The 17066-nt window shown below is 43.8% G+C and overlaps 1 long non-coding RNA gene across 2 annotated transcripts in view; it reads right to left on the bottom strand.

Moving 5' to 3' along the window:
* The window catches only part of LOC109273721 (uncharacterized), a 73705-nt gene that overhangs the window by 50272 nt on the left and 6367 nt on the right, over positions 1-17066 (bottom strand). For both annotated transcript variants that reach the window (XR_008419727.1, XR_008419726.1), the window contains exon 3: positions 14298-14414. This is a non-coding gene — a long non-coding RNA (uncharacterized LOC109273721). The remainder of the gene's footprint in view (positions 1-14297; positions 14415-17066) is intronic.

Below are 17066 nucleotides of genomic sequence, written 5' to 3'. Positions count from 1 at the left end.
TTGAATCTTTGTTAAGGGAAGAAACACCAAAATTTTAAAAGCCAATAACAAACTCCTGGGTGGGAGGCAGGAGGGAATAGGGTTTTGCATTATAGTGACTCCATGACACCTAGCCTAAAACTGGAGAAATAGTAGATGCTTAATACATTTTTTTAAATGATAATTAAAATATTTGCTCAATATGATAGTTAATTTTGTGTGTCAACTTGGCTAGGACTTGAGGCCCCACTGTTTGGTCAAGCACCAGTCTAGATGTTTCTCTGAAGGTATATTTTAGCTATAATTAATATTTAAGCCAGTAACCTTGAGTAAAGCTGATTACGCGCCCCCCCCCCCCAATGTGGGTGGGCTTCGTCCAATCAGTTGAGGAACTGAAGATCAAAGACTGAAGCTAGCCAAAGTGGAAAGGCTTGTGGTCAAGACTGTGGCATAGAAACCCTGCCTGAGTTTCCAGCCTCCTGTCCCATGGAATTTGAACTCAAGGCTGCAATATCGACTCTACCCAAATGTCCAGCCTGCTGGCCCATCCTGTGGATCCCAGCCCTCTTTCAGTCTCACTCTTTCTCGCCATATATTTAAAACCTCTTTTTTTTCCATCTGGAGAACCCTAATATGCCCAATACCATACTTCAACCTATATTCTGTATCACTGGTTCTCAAACTGATAGGCATCAGGATACACACCATTTAGATCAGTGTCTCTGGGAGTACAGCCCACGCACCTGTATATGTAATAAGTTCTACAGTTGTGCATGTAATAAGTTTAGCGATGCACATTTTACCAGATTTGATTAAGACCTTCTGGATGCACATTATATGCTTATTCTTTATAGCCCACACACATTTTTATGTGCTTAAAGAATATATTCTTTATAACTTGTATAGCTTCTTTTTTTAATGTTTATTTATTTTTGAGAGAGCACAAATGGCGGAGGGGCAGAGAGAGATGGAGGGAGACATAGGATCCAAAGCAGGCTCCAGGCTCCAAGCGGTTTGTTAGCACAGAGCCTGACGCGGGGCCTGAACCCACAAACAGAGAGATCATGACCTGAGCCAAAGTCGGCCGCCCAATCGACTGAGCCATCCAAGCGCCCCAATTTTTAATTCGTTATAGGAAGGGGAACTAACATTAAATACCTGCTATGTGCCACATCCTGGTTTAGGCTCTTCTCAGTGTATTATCTCATATCTCACCTAATTCCCTTAATGTTAGAGAACAGACCTAATTATCACAAGGTTAGTAACCTGCTCTGGACACACATTCATTTGTTCATCAGATATTTGCCGAGCAGCTGCTGTGGGTCAGGAGCTTCGCGTGGCCCTGGGGCTGGAGAAGTGAACGAGAGACACAGTCCCCTCGTGGAACTAAAATTCTAGAAAGGATAACCAGTAACAGTCAAGTGAACAAGAAATGAACGCAGCCTTAGGGCACGTGAGGCATGCTGCACAAGAAAGGAGAGTGGACAAGACTGAGTCACTGAAACAGTTCTGCCCCGAGTTAAGGCGATTGCAGATGGGGAACCCCAAGCTCATGGAAATGTGGAGGAGGCGACATGAAGAACACGGTGGGGGGGGGGGGGGGACTGGGCACTGCTGGACAGGACGCAATCAGGGCTGCTTTTGCCCAGCACCAGAATGGAGGCGTCTCAAGAAGGCAGGAACTCAAAGAAAAGGTGTGACAGGGGGGTATAAATTTGGGAGTCACCGCTGAGAGATAGGATTTAAGGCCATGGCAATGATGAGATGCCCCGGAGGGAGTTCCCACACAGAGGGTAGAGCCCAGGAGCAAGACCTGAGGACGGCAGCCATCAGAGGTCAACGGGAGGGGTACCTGCTGAGGAGCAGCGACCTGCAAACAGGAAGCAGGAGAAGCAGGAGAGAGAAGCGTCACAGAAGCCCAGCTAGTGCGTGACCGGTCCAATGTTCAGATCTGGGGTCTGCGTCCACTGCCCTTGCTCAGCTCACCGCATTCTCCTGGTGCATCTGGAGGGCAGAGTGTTACATTCATATCATGCCCTGTCAGCCACGCTGGCATATGTTAGCTCAGCTGATACTTGTGGTTTTAGAAGGCGAGTGAGGCAGGTGTTACTGTTTTACAAATGAGGACACAGGTGCCCAAAGTGAGATAACTATTGAGTGGGGGAGCCGGGATCTAGCCAAGCATCTTTCCTGTTGAGTTCACATCTCAAAGAGGATTTTTTAAAGCTTATTTATTTATTTTGAGACAGAACACACACACACATGCATGGGGGAGGGGCACAGAGAGAGGGAGAGAGAATCCCAAGCAGGCTCCACGCTGTCAGTGTGGAGCCTAATGCGTAGGTCAAACTCACCAACCATGAGATCATGACCTGAGCCCAAATCAAGAGTCAGATGCTTAAATGACTGAGCCACCCAGGTGCCCGTACTGATCAATTCCAATAAGAAAGCCACTGCTCCATATTTATAAGCTAGGAGGTAAAAAACAAAACAAAACAAAAAACAAAACAACAAAAAAAACAAACACATGATTTCTCCCTGAAGAAGTTTACAGACTCACAAGAAAAAAAAAAAGACCAAAATCAAGGCAAAACCCCATCAATACAAGGTTATAAGTGCAGTAACCCAAGCCGCCTCAGATGGGGCACCTGACCCAACGCGAAAAATGGAGAAAAGGTTTCAGCTGAGCTGAACCTTGAAGAAAAAAAAAAGATAGGAGCCAAGATGACCCTGGAGAGGCAGGCAGGGTTGTGTCTCCAAGAGCTCAATAAACTGGTAAGGGGCATGGACTGAATCATCCAGGAGGCCATCAATAGCATTTCTGCAGGAGAGCCGGTGTGGTCAGAACTGAGTTTAGCAGCTGGCTACAGAATGGCTTGAGCGGGGAGAAGCTTGAAGAGAGAGGGGCTGAGAAGCACCAAGGGGGTTGGGGCCATTGTCAACTAGAGCTGGCTTGTACCATCTTGCAAAAAAGCCAGTGAGGTTTTTAGGAGTTTGGGGGAGAGACTATTAAACCTTGGGTGGCTTGAAATCAGCCGTGGTGAAAGTACTGATGTAACAGACACCATCAAATGCTACAAATCAAGGCTTCCCCCCCAGAGCTGTTTGTTAATTACTTTCCAGCCCACTACTGATGGAAGCAGAGATGCGAGTAGATTCCAGAAAAGCTCACGAAGTTGTTGTTTTTTTTTTTTAATTTTTTTAATGTTTATTTATTTTTGAGACAGAGAGAGACAGAGCATGAACAGGGGAGGGGCAGAGAGAGAGGGAGACACAGAATTTGAAACAGGCTCCAGGCTCCGAGCTGTCAGCACAGAGCCTGACGCGGGGCTCGAACTCACAGACCGTGAGATCATGACCTGAGCCGAAGTCGGATGTTTAACCGACTGAGCCACCCAGGTGCCCCACGAAGTTGTTGTTTTTAAAGGGTCAGGTCTTGATGACTAACTCAATGTGGGGGGAAGAGTCAGAGGTACTGCTAAATTTCTAACTTCTAAAACTGGGTGAATGTCCATGACATGAGTTGAGATGGAGAACCGAGAGGAAAGACCGGCTTGGCCAAGATGATGAACTCAGGGGTCGAATGTGTTGATCTTTAGATGTCTAAAGGGTTGCAGCCAGCAACTGGTTACGGAGGGTCTGAAGACCAGAGGACAGCAAGAGCGGGACCAGGACAGGGAGAATTTCCAGGGCGAGGGAGGAGAGAGCTGAGCACTAAGCATCGAGGCATGCTGAGGAGGAGCATTGGAAACACGAACTTCAGCTGTGAGGGAGGCCAGAAGGAGCACTCAGGGCAGCAGGAAAAGGACACAGAAGCCAAGCGCATGATCACAGGTGTCCGTTGCGGCAGAGGAACCAACAAAATAACACAGAGGGAAGTCTCCACAAGCCATGCATCCCATGGCACCATCTTTTTAAAATTTTTATGTTTAATTTATTTTAATGTTTTTTAATGTTTTGTTTATTTCTGAGAGAGACAGCACGAGCAGGGGAGAGGCAGGGAGAGAGAGGGACAGAGGATCTAAGTGCGCTCTTTGCTGACAGCAGTGAGCTCAGTGTGGGGCTTGAACTCATGAACCCTGAGATCACGACCTGAGCCGAAGTTGGACGCTCAGCTGACTGAGCCACCCAGGTTCCCCCCACTGTTGCACCATCTTGAGGTACAAAAAGTAGCATTTCTATAATATTCAAGCCACAGTGACAGGATAGTCCCAGTCCTCCAAATGCCAACAGACCATTCTGACATTCTTAGGGTTCCTACCTCATGTAGAGTCTAAGAACCCCACACACGGCTATACCAATGAAGATATGGATCCCAATAAGACTCATTTAACAGAGAAGGGGCAGAAGGGGTGGCCAGTCCCCCAACGTGTCTCTGCTAACAGCCACTAGTTCTCTGCCAGAAGTACTTGAAATCAAAGATTTCTGAGGCTGCGGCCAACAATGTGAGATATGGGGGGGTAGAGTTGCCTCCATCTATCCCCAAGGTTACTACATGCTAACGTAGGCCATAGCTCCAAGGTGCTGCTCTGTGTACACACACACACACACACACACACACACACACACAAACACACCACAGCCATCTCCCCTATGATTCTGGTGTGCCTGGGACAGAAGCAATGACAGCATCAATTACCTGCTGGGCGTGGAAAGCCCCTCCCCTCCCATCAGGTACCCCAAGGTACCTTCTGACCAGCTGGCCTTGGTCTAGTTCTGCCTATCTCATTAGTCATGCTAATCTACTTCAAGGGGACAGTTTCCCTATTTCAGGTGTTTCCTCTAGAAAGGGAGCCAGGAAGGTACTTACTGAGGTCACCCTCCTGGATCTTTCTGTCCATTCATTTACTTCAACCCAGGTGCAGTGGGGTGACTCATCTGAGTGATAAATTTGGGAAGAATCAATCACACACATTTATTTCTTCCCTTCTCTTTCTCCTCTTCAGAGGGAGTTGCTTGTCCGCAAGAGCATGGGCTCTGCTTTGCTCCTCCAGGGCCCCAGGGGTGTGGTAGCCAGGGCTGCCCCAGTGGACGTGTCCATAAAAACTTAGCAAGTCAAGTTTCCCAGTAGATGAGCCACACCCTGCAGCCAAGCCTTCATCAGTCATAAAGGAAAATGTTAATTTTCCATGTGCCCTTCTCCCTTGCCTGATTTCTCAATTTGTTCAGAAGCCAGGCAGGGAGGAAGATCTTAGACACAGCCGACAGAGTCTCAGTCAAAAGCATTCAGAAGGGGCGGCGGGGAGGCTCAGTTGGTTAAGCATCCGACTTTGGCTGTCATGATCTCATGGTTTGTGAGTTTGAGCCTCACATCAGGCTCTGTGCTGTCAGAGCAGAACCTGCTTCAGATCCTCTGTCCCCCCTCTCTCTTCCCCTCCCCCACTCATTCTCTCTCTCTCTCTCTCTCTCTCTCAAAAATAAATAAACATTTTTAAAAAGTATTCAGGAAATACTGAATCTGTGTGAATAATGCATGTTAGCATGTTCTATTTTCTGAGCCCCCTCAAAGACCCTGGGTGCCTGGGTGCCTCAATCAGTTGAGCATCCAACTCTTGATTTCAGTCCAGGTCCTGATCCCAGGATCAAGGGATCAAGCCCTGCATTGGGCTCTGTGCTGAGCCTGAAGCCTGCTTAAGATTCTGTCTCTCTCCCTCTGCCCCCTCTCCCCCACTTGAGTGCTCTCTCTCTGTCTCTCTCTAAAATAGAGAGAGACAGAGAGAGAGAGAGAGAGAGAGAGAGAGAGAAGTCTCTAGTGTCAGTATCAGTTCTTCCTGAAATTGTTCCGGCAACCTTCAGCTATGGGTCAAGGTGTGGGGTCTACCTCAAGCCAGGGCCCCCCGACCCTTGCCCAAGGAAAAATTAATAAGTAAGCATGTTAGTGCACACTCTGCCCAGAAATGCTGTCGCTCAGGAACTAAAAGGGGGAACTCCTGTGGCTCTTCCCAGAAGAAAGAAGGTCTGCTGCAAGATCACTGGGGTGTCCCCAAGCCAGAAATAGCAAGGGCTAACATTTTGAAATGTCAGCTTCTGCTAAAAACAATCCTACATCCTGTTACACATCCATTGAATTTAGCGATAGGAGGGCCTCAGTGATCTTGGACAGAGCAAAAGGGTTCTCACCCAGAAACATTTAGGAAATACTGAACTCCATGTGAATAATGTGCATCAGCAAGGTAAAGGCCACGGATAGAATAGTGTCCTAAATTTTGCTTAACAGAGACTGTGTAACCCATAATCTCTCCTTCGAGGCCAAAAACCTATGAAAATCCCAAAAAACATTGGAAATTCAGGGAGTCCGATATCACATAAGACATCAGGGTACAGGAAATTAATTAGAAAAGCTGGTTGATGGTTGTAAAGAGAAAAGCAGAACTAAGAGAGGCCTTGCTTACTTAGTGATGGAGTTATTTTTAGAATGGTAGGGACTACCTTATGTTTCTAGGCCAAGGGAGGAAGGCCCAAGAAAGGAAAAGATGGCCAATAGGATAAACAGAACAATCTTAGTCCCTCAAGGTGTTTATTATCAGGCAGCTTTTACTTGGTAAATCCATCCTATATCAATGACCAATGAAAGGAAGCCCCAAACTTATAAGGTGTAAATGCAAAATACATGGGTAATCATTCTTTCCAGATATTTCCAAAGATGGCATAATGATTTCAAGCCAGTCTTATCGATATTTAAATGTGAGGCAGTTGTTCTTTTTTTTTTAAGTTTATTTATTTATTTTGAGAGAGAGACAGAGACAGTGAGCAGGGGAAAGGCAGAGAGAGAGGAAGAGAGAGAATCCCCAGCAGGCTCTGTGCCGTCAGTGTGGAGCTCAATGTGGGGCTCAATCCCACAAACTGTGAGATCATGATCTGAGCTGAAACCAAGAATCAGAGGCCTAACCATCTGAGCTACCCAGGCACCCCAGGGCAGTTGTTGTTAATATTTGGGGAGTTACGGATAAAACTCTAATTCCCTACAAAGGCACCTACAAGGGTATCAGGGGTTTCACCCCTAATTTCCAGGTTTGTCCCCAGAGCTATGGTCCAGAAGTCAGGAAGTTGAAGGTCCCACCCAGAAGTCAGCAAAATGCAGAAAAGGACTGTCAGTGGCCACATGTCCACAACCTGGGGACTGAGAGCCATCAGAGGAATATGAAAGGGGCTGCAAATCCATGTGTTGAAGCCCACACACTGTGTGGCCACAATTCTCCCAGTCTGGCACAGATGTACCTTCGAAGTCCTGTCCTAAGCCTAATGGCAAGAGAGTCTCAGAGTTCCCAGGGGCACCTGGGTGGCTCAGTCAGTCAAGAATCTGACTCTTGAGGGGTCAAGATGGCAGAACAGCATGGAAGGTTTTTTTTTTTTTTGCATCTCTTGTCCCTGAAATGCAGCCAGATCAACACATAACCATCTTGCACACCTAGAAAATTGATTTGAGGATTAACACAACAATCTGCACAACCTGAACCACAGACCTCGGCAGGTACACAGCGCAGAGAGGTGAACTGGAGGAGAGAGAAGCTGTGGAAGGCAGGGAGCTGTTTTTGCTTGTGGAGAGAGGACAGAGATGGCGGGGGCGGGGGGGTGGTTTGGAGAATATGGGAAAAGCACCCCCCCCCCAAAATCAGCTGGAGAGAAAGTGGAAAAGTGGAAACAGCCACAGGGACTGAACAAGAAAAGGGAGAAAGGAGAAAGGAGAGGATTTAAATTTCATTAAGACTCTATAAACAGGGGGAGCGCAGAGTCTGAAACTCCGCAGCTCAATACCTGGCGGTGCTCTGGTGGGAAGGGAAAATCCCCAGGAACAGAGTGAAGTCCGGGCAGTCCTTGGACCACCCAGGGAGAGGTGGTTCCCCTGTTGGGAGGACATTTGGTAGAGGCTGTGCGGCCACCCCACAAGCAAAGGTCCCAGTGGACCCTGGAGAACAACCACATTCGCTGGTGCTGGAACAAGGACATTAAGGGGGAAGCCTGGTACCAGATGTGTGTTGTAATTTTCCATAAACTCTGAAACTCTGCTGCTACACAATCGTGTGAACCTTTTCTGGGGCGGGCTGGCACCCAGCCGCAGTCTCTGGGCATTGGCAGCAGCACGGTCTCCCAAATGTTCCTGGGGTGGGTGGGCACCCAGCCATTGCTGAGTGACACCCTCCCCAAGACGGTCTGAGCAGGTCAAAGCCACAGTCCCTCAGAAGTGAGGGGTCAGGAAACACAGCCACATCTGAGATAAAACTCAGGAGGGAGGTGCTGCCTGGAAGCCTGATGGCATGGTCATGGACAGTGTAGAAGCAGGGAGTAGACGGAAGCCGGAGACAAAGGAGGGGTGCTCGACTGCCAGTCAGGGAGAGCACAGAGTTCTGATACTAGAGACTGGGTAGCTGGGTAACACCATTTTCACCCCTCTCACGCATACACGCCTATAAGCGCTACAGCAATCCATCCCAGTAAGCTGAGCAACACCATCTAGTGGAGAACGGAGCCGTTACACTAAACCCTGACCAACTGGGCCAACAGCACTCTTGACAAACACAAGTCTCTCCACTTGCTTAGTTTACAGACTATAAAGTGCTTCACAGTTTGACTTCTAGGGGAAACAGATTTAATTTCAATCATATCTCATTCTGTTTGCTTGTCCTTTTATTCAATTTTTTTCTCTTTCTTTTCTTATTCTTGAATACAGAAAGAGAAAAAATTTATTTTATTTTCCATTTTTATTAAAAAGATTTTTCCTTAATTTTTTCTACTATATTTTATACTTTTTTGTAAATTTTTAAAATTCTATTTTACTTTCATCATTTCATTTTATTCTATTTTATTGTATTCATTTTTCAAATTTTCAAACATTTCTTTTTTTCCTTCTTTTTTTTCTTATCTTTCCCTTTTTTGTCTAATCTATCAAGCTTCTTTCAACAACCAGATCAAAACACACCTAGGATCTAGCATCCTTTATTTGATTTCTTTGTGTTGTTTTTAATTTTTAATTTTTTTTTACTTTATCAATTCCTTTTCTTCCTTCAAAATGCTGAAATGAGAAATTTACCCCAAAAGAAAGAACAGGAAGAAATGACAGCCAGGGACTTAATCAACACAGATACAAGCAAGATGTCTGAACTAGAGTTTAGTATCACAATAATAAGAATACTAGCTGGGGTTGAAAACAGATTAGAATCCCTTTCTAGGAAGATAAAGGAAGTAAAAGCTAGTCAGGATGAAATAAAAAAACGCTATAACTGAGCTGCAATCTTGAATGTGTGCCACGGTGGCAAGGATGGATGGGGCAGAGCAAAGAATCAGCGACATAAAGGACAAACTTATGGAGAATAATGAAGCAGAAAAAAAGAGGGAGACTAAGGCAAAAGAGCACGATTTAAGAATTAGAGAAATCAGTGACTCATTAAAAAGGAACAACATCAGAATCAAAGGGGTCCCAGAAGATGAAGAGAGTGAAAACGGCATAGAAGGGTTATGTGAGCAAATCATAGTAGAAAACTTTCCTAACCTGGGGAAAGACACAGACATCAAAATCCAGGAAGCACACAGGACTCCCATTAGATTCAACAAAAACTGACCATCAACAAGGCATGTCATAGTCAAATTCACAAAATACTCAGGCAAGGAAAGAATCATGAAAGCAGCAAGGGAAAAAAAGTCTTTAACCTACAAGGGAAGACAGATCACATTCGCAGCAGACCTATCCACAGAAACTTGATAGGCCAGAAAGGAGTGACAGGATATATTCAGTGTGCTGAATTGGAAAAATATGCAGCCAAGAATTCTTTATCCAGCAAGGCTGTCATTCAAAATAGAAGGAGAGATTCAAAGTTTCCCAGACAAACAAAAATTAAATGAGTTTGTGACCACTAAACCAGCCCTGCAAGAAATTTTAAGGGGGACTCTCTGAGGGGAGAAAAGACAAAAAAAAAAAAAACAAAACAAAAACAAAAAGACCAAAAGCAACAAAAAGACTAGAAAGGGCCAGAGAACACTGCCAGAAACTGACTCTACAGGCAACATAATGGCAATAAATTTGTATCTTTCAGTACTCACTCTAAACGTCAATGGTCTAAATGCTCCAATCAAAAGACATAGGGTAACAGAATGGATAAGAAAACAAGATCCATCTATATGCTGTTTACAAGAGACCCATTTTAGACCTAAAGACACCTTCAGATTGAAAATAAGGGGATGGAGAACCATCTATCATGCTAATGGTCACCAAAAGAAAGCCTTAGTAGCCATACTTATATCAGACAATCTAAATTTTAAAATAAAGACTGTAACAAGAGATGAAGAAGGGCATTATATCATAATTAAGTGGTCTATCCACCAAGAAGACCTAACAACTGTAAACATTTATGTGCCAAATGTGGAAGCACCCAAACATATAAATCAATTATCACAAACATAAAGAAACTCATTGATAATGATACCATAACAATAGGGGACATCAACACCCCACTTACAACAATGGACTGATCATTTAAACAGAAAATCAACAAGGAAACTATGGCTTTGAATGATACACTGGACCGGATGGACTTAACATACATATTCACAACATTTTATCCTAAAGCAGCAGAATACACATTCTTCTCGAGTGCACATGGAACATTCTCCAGACTAGATCACATACTGGGATACAAATCAGCCTTCAACAAGTAAATAAAGATCGAGATCATACTGTGCACATTTTCAGACCACAACACTATGAAACTTGGAATCAACTACAAGAAAAAACTTGGAAAGATAACAAATATTCGGAGACTAAAGAATGAATGAATTTCTAACCAAGAAGTTAAAGAGGAAATTAAAAAGTACATGGAAGCCAATGAAAATGATAACACCACAACCCAAAACCTCTGGCACACAGCAAAGGTGGTCATAAGAGGGAAGTATATAGCAATCCAGGCCTTCCTATAGAAGGAAGAAAGGTCTCAGATATACAACCTAACCTTATACCTCAAAGAGCCATAAAAAGAACAACAAATAAAACCCAAAACCAGCAGAAGACAGGAAATAATACAGATCAGAGCAGAAATCAATGCTATCGAAACCGAAAAACAGTAGAACAGATCAATGAAACCAGGAGCTGGTTCTTTGAAAGAATTACCAAAATTGATAAACCCCTAGTGAGTTTGACCAAAAGGAAAAAGGAAAGGACCCAAATAAATAGAATCAAGCATGAAGGAGGAGAGATCACAACCAACACTACAGAAATACAAACAATAATAAGAGAATATTATGAGCAATTATACACCAATAAAATGGGAAATCTGGAAGAAATGGACAAATTCCTAGAAACATATAAACTACCAAAACTCAAACAGGAAGAAATAGAGAATTTGAACAGTCCCATTACCAGTAAAGAAATCCAAAGTATAGAAATGGAAGGAAAACTTCCAAACTCTATGAAGCCAGGATTAACTTGATTCTAAAACCAGACAAAGACCCCACTAAAAAGGAGAACTATAGACCAATTTCCCTAATGAACATGGATGCAAAATTCTCAGTAAGTTACTAACCAACCAGATCTAACAATACATTAAAAGAATTATTCACCATGACCAAGTGGAATTATACCTGGGATGCAGGGCCGATTCAATATCTGCAAAACAATCAATGTGATTCATCACATGAATGAAAGAAAGGAAAAGAACCACATGATCCTCTCAATAGATGCAGAGAAAGCATTTAACAAAATACAGCATCTTTCTTGGTAAAAACCCTCAAGAAAGTAGGGATAGAAGGACCATACCTCAAGATCATAAAAGCTGTATATGAAAGGCCCACTGCTTATACATCCACAATGGGGAAAAACAGAGATTTCCCCCAAAGGTCAGGAACACAACAGGGATGTCCACTCTCACCACTGTTATTCAACATAGTACTGGAAGTCTTAGCCTTGGAAGTCAGACAACACAAAGGAATAAAAGGCATCCATATCGGCCAGGAGGAAGTCAAACTTTCATTCTTCGCAGATGACATGATACTCAATATGGAAAACTCAAAAGACTCCACCAAAAAAAAACTGTTGAAAACTGATCCATGAATTCAGCAAAGTTGCAGGATATAAAATCAATGCACACAAATCGTTTGCATTCCTATACACCAATAATGAAGCAACAGAAAGAGGAATCAAGGAATCGATCCCATTTACAATTGCACCCAAAACCATAAAATACCTAGGAATAAACATAACCAAAGAGGTGAAAAATCTATACACTGAAAACTATACAAAGCTGTGAAAGAAATTGAAGAAGACACAAAAAAATATTCCATGCTCCTGGATTGGAAGAACAAACATTGTTAAAATGTCGATACTACCCAAAGCAATCTACATAGTCAATGCAATACCTAGTGAAATAATGCCAGCATTCTTCAGAGCTAGAACAAAAAATCCTAAAATTTATATGGAACCAGAGAAGACCCTGAATAGCCAAAGCAATCTTGAAAAAGAAAACCAAAACTGGAGGCATCACACTCCCAGATATCAAGACGTATTACAAAGCTGTAATCATCAAGATAGTATAGTACTGGCACAAGAACAGACACTCAGATCAATGGAACAGAATAGAGAACCCAGAAATGGACCCATAAATGTATGGCCAACTCATCTTGGACAAAGCAGGAAAGAACAGCCAATGGAATAAAGACAGTCTCTTCAGCAAGCAGTGCTGGGAAAACTGGACAGCAACATGCAGAAAAATGAACCTGGGCCACTTTCTTACACCATACACAAAAATAAACTCAAAATGGATGAAAGACCTCAATGTAAGATAGGAAGCCATCAAAATCCTAGAGAAGAAAGCAGGCAAAAACCTCTTTGACCTCGGCCACAGCAACTTCTTACTCAACACATCTCCAGTGGCAAGGGAAACAAAAGCAAAAATAAACTATTGGGACATCATCAAAATAAAAAGCTTCTGCACAGCGAAGGAAACAATCCACAAAACTAAAAGGCAACCGATGGAATGGGAGGAGATATTTGCAAATGATGTATCAGATAAAGGGTTAGTATCCAAAATCTATAAAGAACTTCTCAAACTCAACACCCAAAAAACAAATAATCCAGTGAAGAAATGGGCAAAAGACATGAATAGACACTTCTCCAAAGAAGACATCCAGATGGCCAACAGACACATGAAAAAATGCTCTACATCACTCATCATCTAGGAAATACAAATCAAAACCACAATGAGATACCACCTCACACCCGCCAGAATGGCTCACATTAACAACTCAGGCAACAACAGATGTTGGCGAGGATGCGGAGAAAGAGGATCTCTTTTGCACTGCTGGTGAGAATGCAAACTGGTGTAGCCACTCTGGAAAAAAGTATGGAGGTTCCTCAAAAAATGAAAAATAAAACTACCCTATGCCTCAGCAATTGCACTACTAGGTATTTATCCAAGGAATACAGGGATGCTGTTTTGAAGGGACACATGCACCTCAATGTTTATAGCAGCACGATCAACAATAGCCAAACTATGGAAAGAGCCCAAATGTCCATTGACAGATGAACGGATAAAGAAGATGTGGTATATATATACAATGGAGTATTACCCGACAATCAAAAAGAATGAAATCTTGCCATTTGCAACTACATGGATGGAACTGGAGGGTATTATGCTAAGCGAAATTAGTCAGTCAGAGAAAGACAAATATAATATGACTTCACTCATATGCGGACTTTAAGATACAAAACAGATGAGCATAAGAGGAAGGAAACAAAAATAATATAAAAATAAGGAGGGGAACAAAATGTAAAAGAGTCTTCAAGAACAAACAAAGGGGTGCTGTAGGGGTTGTGGGAGGGAGGATAGTCTAAATGGAATCTACCCCTGAAACCATTGTTGCACCATATGCTAACTAACTTAGATGTAAATTAAACAATAAATAAATTAAAAAAAAAAAAAAAGAATCTGACTCTTGGTTTCAGCTCAGGCCATGATCTTACAGTTCATGGGATCAAGCCCCACATCAGACTCTGTGCTGTCAGCACAGAGCCTGCTTGGGATTCTCTCTCTCCCTCTCTCTCTGCCCCTCCCCTGCTCATACGCTCTCTCTCTCAAAATAAAGAAACTTCAAAAAAAGAAATAGAGTTCCCAGACTTCTAGCCTCTCTGGTATAGGGGAGAGCATAAAAGGCAATTGGGATATGCTGTCCCTGTCCCTTCTCTGTGCTCAGCCCTGCATTTCTGCCCATGAGGAATCAACAACAGGGCACTCAGTGACAAGACCAGATGGCAGATGGGGAGGGTGAGAGAAAAGCACAGAAGGGTTATGTGTGATGAGAGGGGGAACAGGAAGTCTGAATGGGAAGGGGCTTACCTCCTTAGATGGCCATGTTGGAGCAAGTATGGTCTGGCACCAGTGGAGAAGAGGAGCAGGGAGCCAGTCACATAGCGGAGCACCCGTGGCCACACCCCCTTGTGGGCTCTGTAGGAGCTGGAACATATAGGTGGAAGCAGAAGGTCAGATTTATGTTCTTCCAGACTTTCTGGGTGTGCTCGCACTAAGACAAGGTCTGTTCTGCTTCCTGTCTTTGGTGATAGTATCGTAGGCTGAGGAGCTACCTAAAATGATCAAATTCAGGACTCCACGGATCAATGCAGTGCCTTTGTATAAATTAGAAAAAGGAGGGGCGCCTGGATGGCTCCATCGGTTAAGCGTCTGACTCTTGTTTTCGGCTCAGGTCATGACCTTGTGGTTCCTGAGATCAAGCCCCCATCGGGGTCTGTGCTGACAGCGTGGAGCCTGCTTGGGAGTGTCTCTCTCCCTTTCTCTCTGCCTCACCCCTGCTCTCTCTCTCTCTCCCTCTCTCTCAAAATAAATAAATAAATGTTAGTGGGGGGAGGGGCAGAGAGAGAGTAAAACAGAATCCGAAGCAGGCTCCAGGCTCTGAGCTGTCAGCACAGAGCCCGATGTGGGGCCCAAACCCATGAACCATGAGATCATGACCTGAGACGGATGCTTAACCGACTGAGCCACCCAGGGGCCCCAACAAACAATCATTTTTAAAAAATAGAAAAAGGAATTGATTCCCTGAGGAGATGCAGCCACACACCAAGGTGGGTGGCTTGGTGAGGACAGTGCTGGGTGCCTGCAGCCTGCATTCGTCCCTGTGGCCAAACACCCCGGTGCCACGAGTAGCCTGCACAACTGTGCACGGCAGCCTCACCCACAGCCTGGCAAGACTAAACTGCAGTGAATTTATATATCCAGAAAGGTTGGGCAGTCTTAATCATGATTTAGTCATTTTCACTGGCTTTTTTAAAACTGGTTCTTAATTATCATAAAAAGATTCAACAGTTTAGAAACAGCGTTGAGAAGGATAGAAAGGATTTGCATGCTGTTCCAAAGATAGAAGGATTCCAATTCCGCGGCGGAGATATCAATCTTGGAATAAATGAAGGGGAAATATGAAATGAGCAAGCCAGTGTTTACAAACACAAGAGAGGAACATGATAAGATGACATCCTCTAAAATGCAGTGGAAGCAAGCAATCTCAACTGTAATTAGCACGAGCCACTAAGTAGAATGAATCGTATTGAGAAATGAGTTCTTGATCTTGAAAGGTAAAATGAGCACCAAGGATGGAAACCAAGCTGCAGATCTCCCAGAGGTGACATTCGAGAAATAACCAAAGCCACCAAGTGAATAAAAAGAGACACGTTGTCTCTCATCTACCTGCTCTTGTCTCCAAAAAATTAGGCAAAGGAAGCCAATGAGGCATCAAGCAGCATCAAGGAGACAGGAATGGGAAGGAAGAAAGCATTTCTTTATTAACTAAGCATTGAGATACGTGTAGAATTAGGTTTAGAACAAATGCTCTCTTCAAATTCTCCAGGGTCTGATTAAGGTCCAAGAAATACATAGCTGACCATATAAACTGTATCATGCAGCTTACATCTAATGGCCAAATCTGTAGAGAATCATTTTTACATAATGAGTTTATGATTTGGCTTTTAATCTGATGTTTAATCAAATAAAGAACACATCCCAACAGTTGAGTATTATTGCTTTATTCTTTTGAAGTCAATGGGAATAGACTGGCTAAAGTCTCCAAATTTCAAACTTACTTCTCGGCTCCCATTCTTTGGATGGCTCTGCGGCTTTGGACACTGATCTCTCTCCTGAGGTTCATTTTCCCAAATGTTCACTCCCTGAACCACAGGGACTTCCCACACCTACCTATAGGTACTTGACTCACCTGCCCCACACATTTTTCAAATTCCTCAGACAGGACTAACCATCTTCCCACCAGTGCTGCCCATCTGTGTTTCCCATCTCAGCTAATGATTCCACCATCTATCCAATCACCCAGGGCAGAGATTCCATTTTTATTATTATTTATTTCAAGAGAGAGAGAGAGAGTGGGGAAGGGGCAGAGAAAGAGAGAGAATCCCAAGTAGGCTGTGCCACCAGTGGAGAGCCCAACATGGGGTTCGATCTCACAAACTGTGAGACCATGACCTGAGATGAAACCAAGAGTTGGACGCTTAACTGACTGAGCCACCCAGGTGCCCCCACCCAAGGCAGAAATTCTTTATTGTTTTAACTACTCTCTTCTTACCACAGTCACATCTCACCATCCTGAAATTCTGTCCACTTCACGTATAAAAGCTCCCAAATGTGTCCCCCATTTTATGAGTCACATATATGACTTTTTTGTAGCTGAGATCGAGGTCCCCTATATGTCCAATTTCAGGCTTACTGGGAAGGGCCCAACCTTAAAAAAAGTCCTCCCTGCCAGTGGATCCCTGAAATTCCTCTAACAGACAAAATTTTTATTACCACGTTAGAAATGATCTTAAATGCAAAAGGCTCTGTAAAGGTCACAACCTACACTGAAAGCACACCAAGAAGTCACTGCTGTCACACAGGCTTCCAGGGGGAAAGGCTGGTGGCACAGACAGTGAGGGTGGGACAAACAAGGTATTTGATCAAGGTATTTGATCTGCAAGAAGTAGATTTTGGCTGGGACTTTTTCCCATCTTCCTGGGGTCAGGTCATATTAACTTGGTGAGAACTGCTTTACGTGAATTGCTTTATGTGACTTCCACAGTGGAATGACTCCCTGTGTAATCAAAGTCATTT

Source organism: Panthera pardus, unplaced genomic scaffold (assembly GCF_024362965.1).
Source record: "Panthera pardus isolate Hobbes unplaced genomic scaffold, ASM2436296v1 HiC_scaffold_6, whole genome shotgun sequence".
Classification (NCBI taxonomy): domain Eukaryota; kingdom Metazoa; phylum Chordata; class Mammalia; order Carnivora; family Felidae; genus Panthera; species Panthera pardus.
Note: the sequence above shows the minus strand (reverse complement) of the source record. Positions and strands in the feature narration are given on the sequence as shown.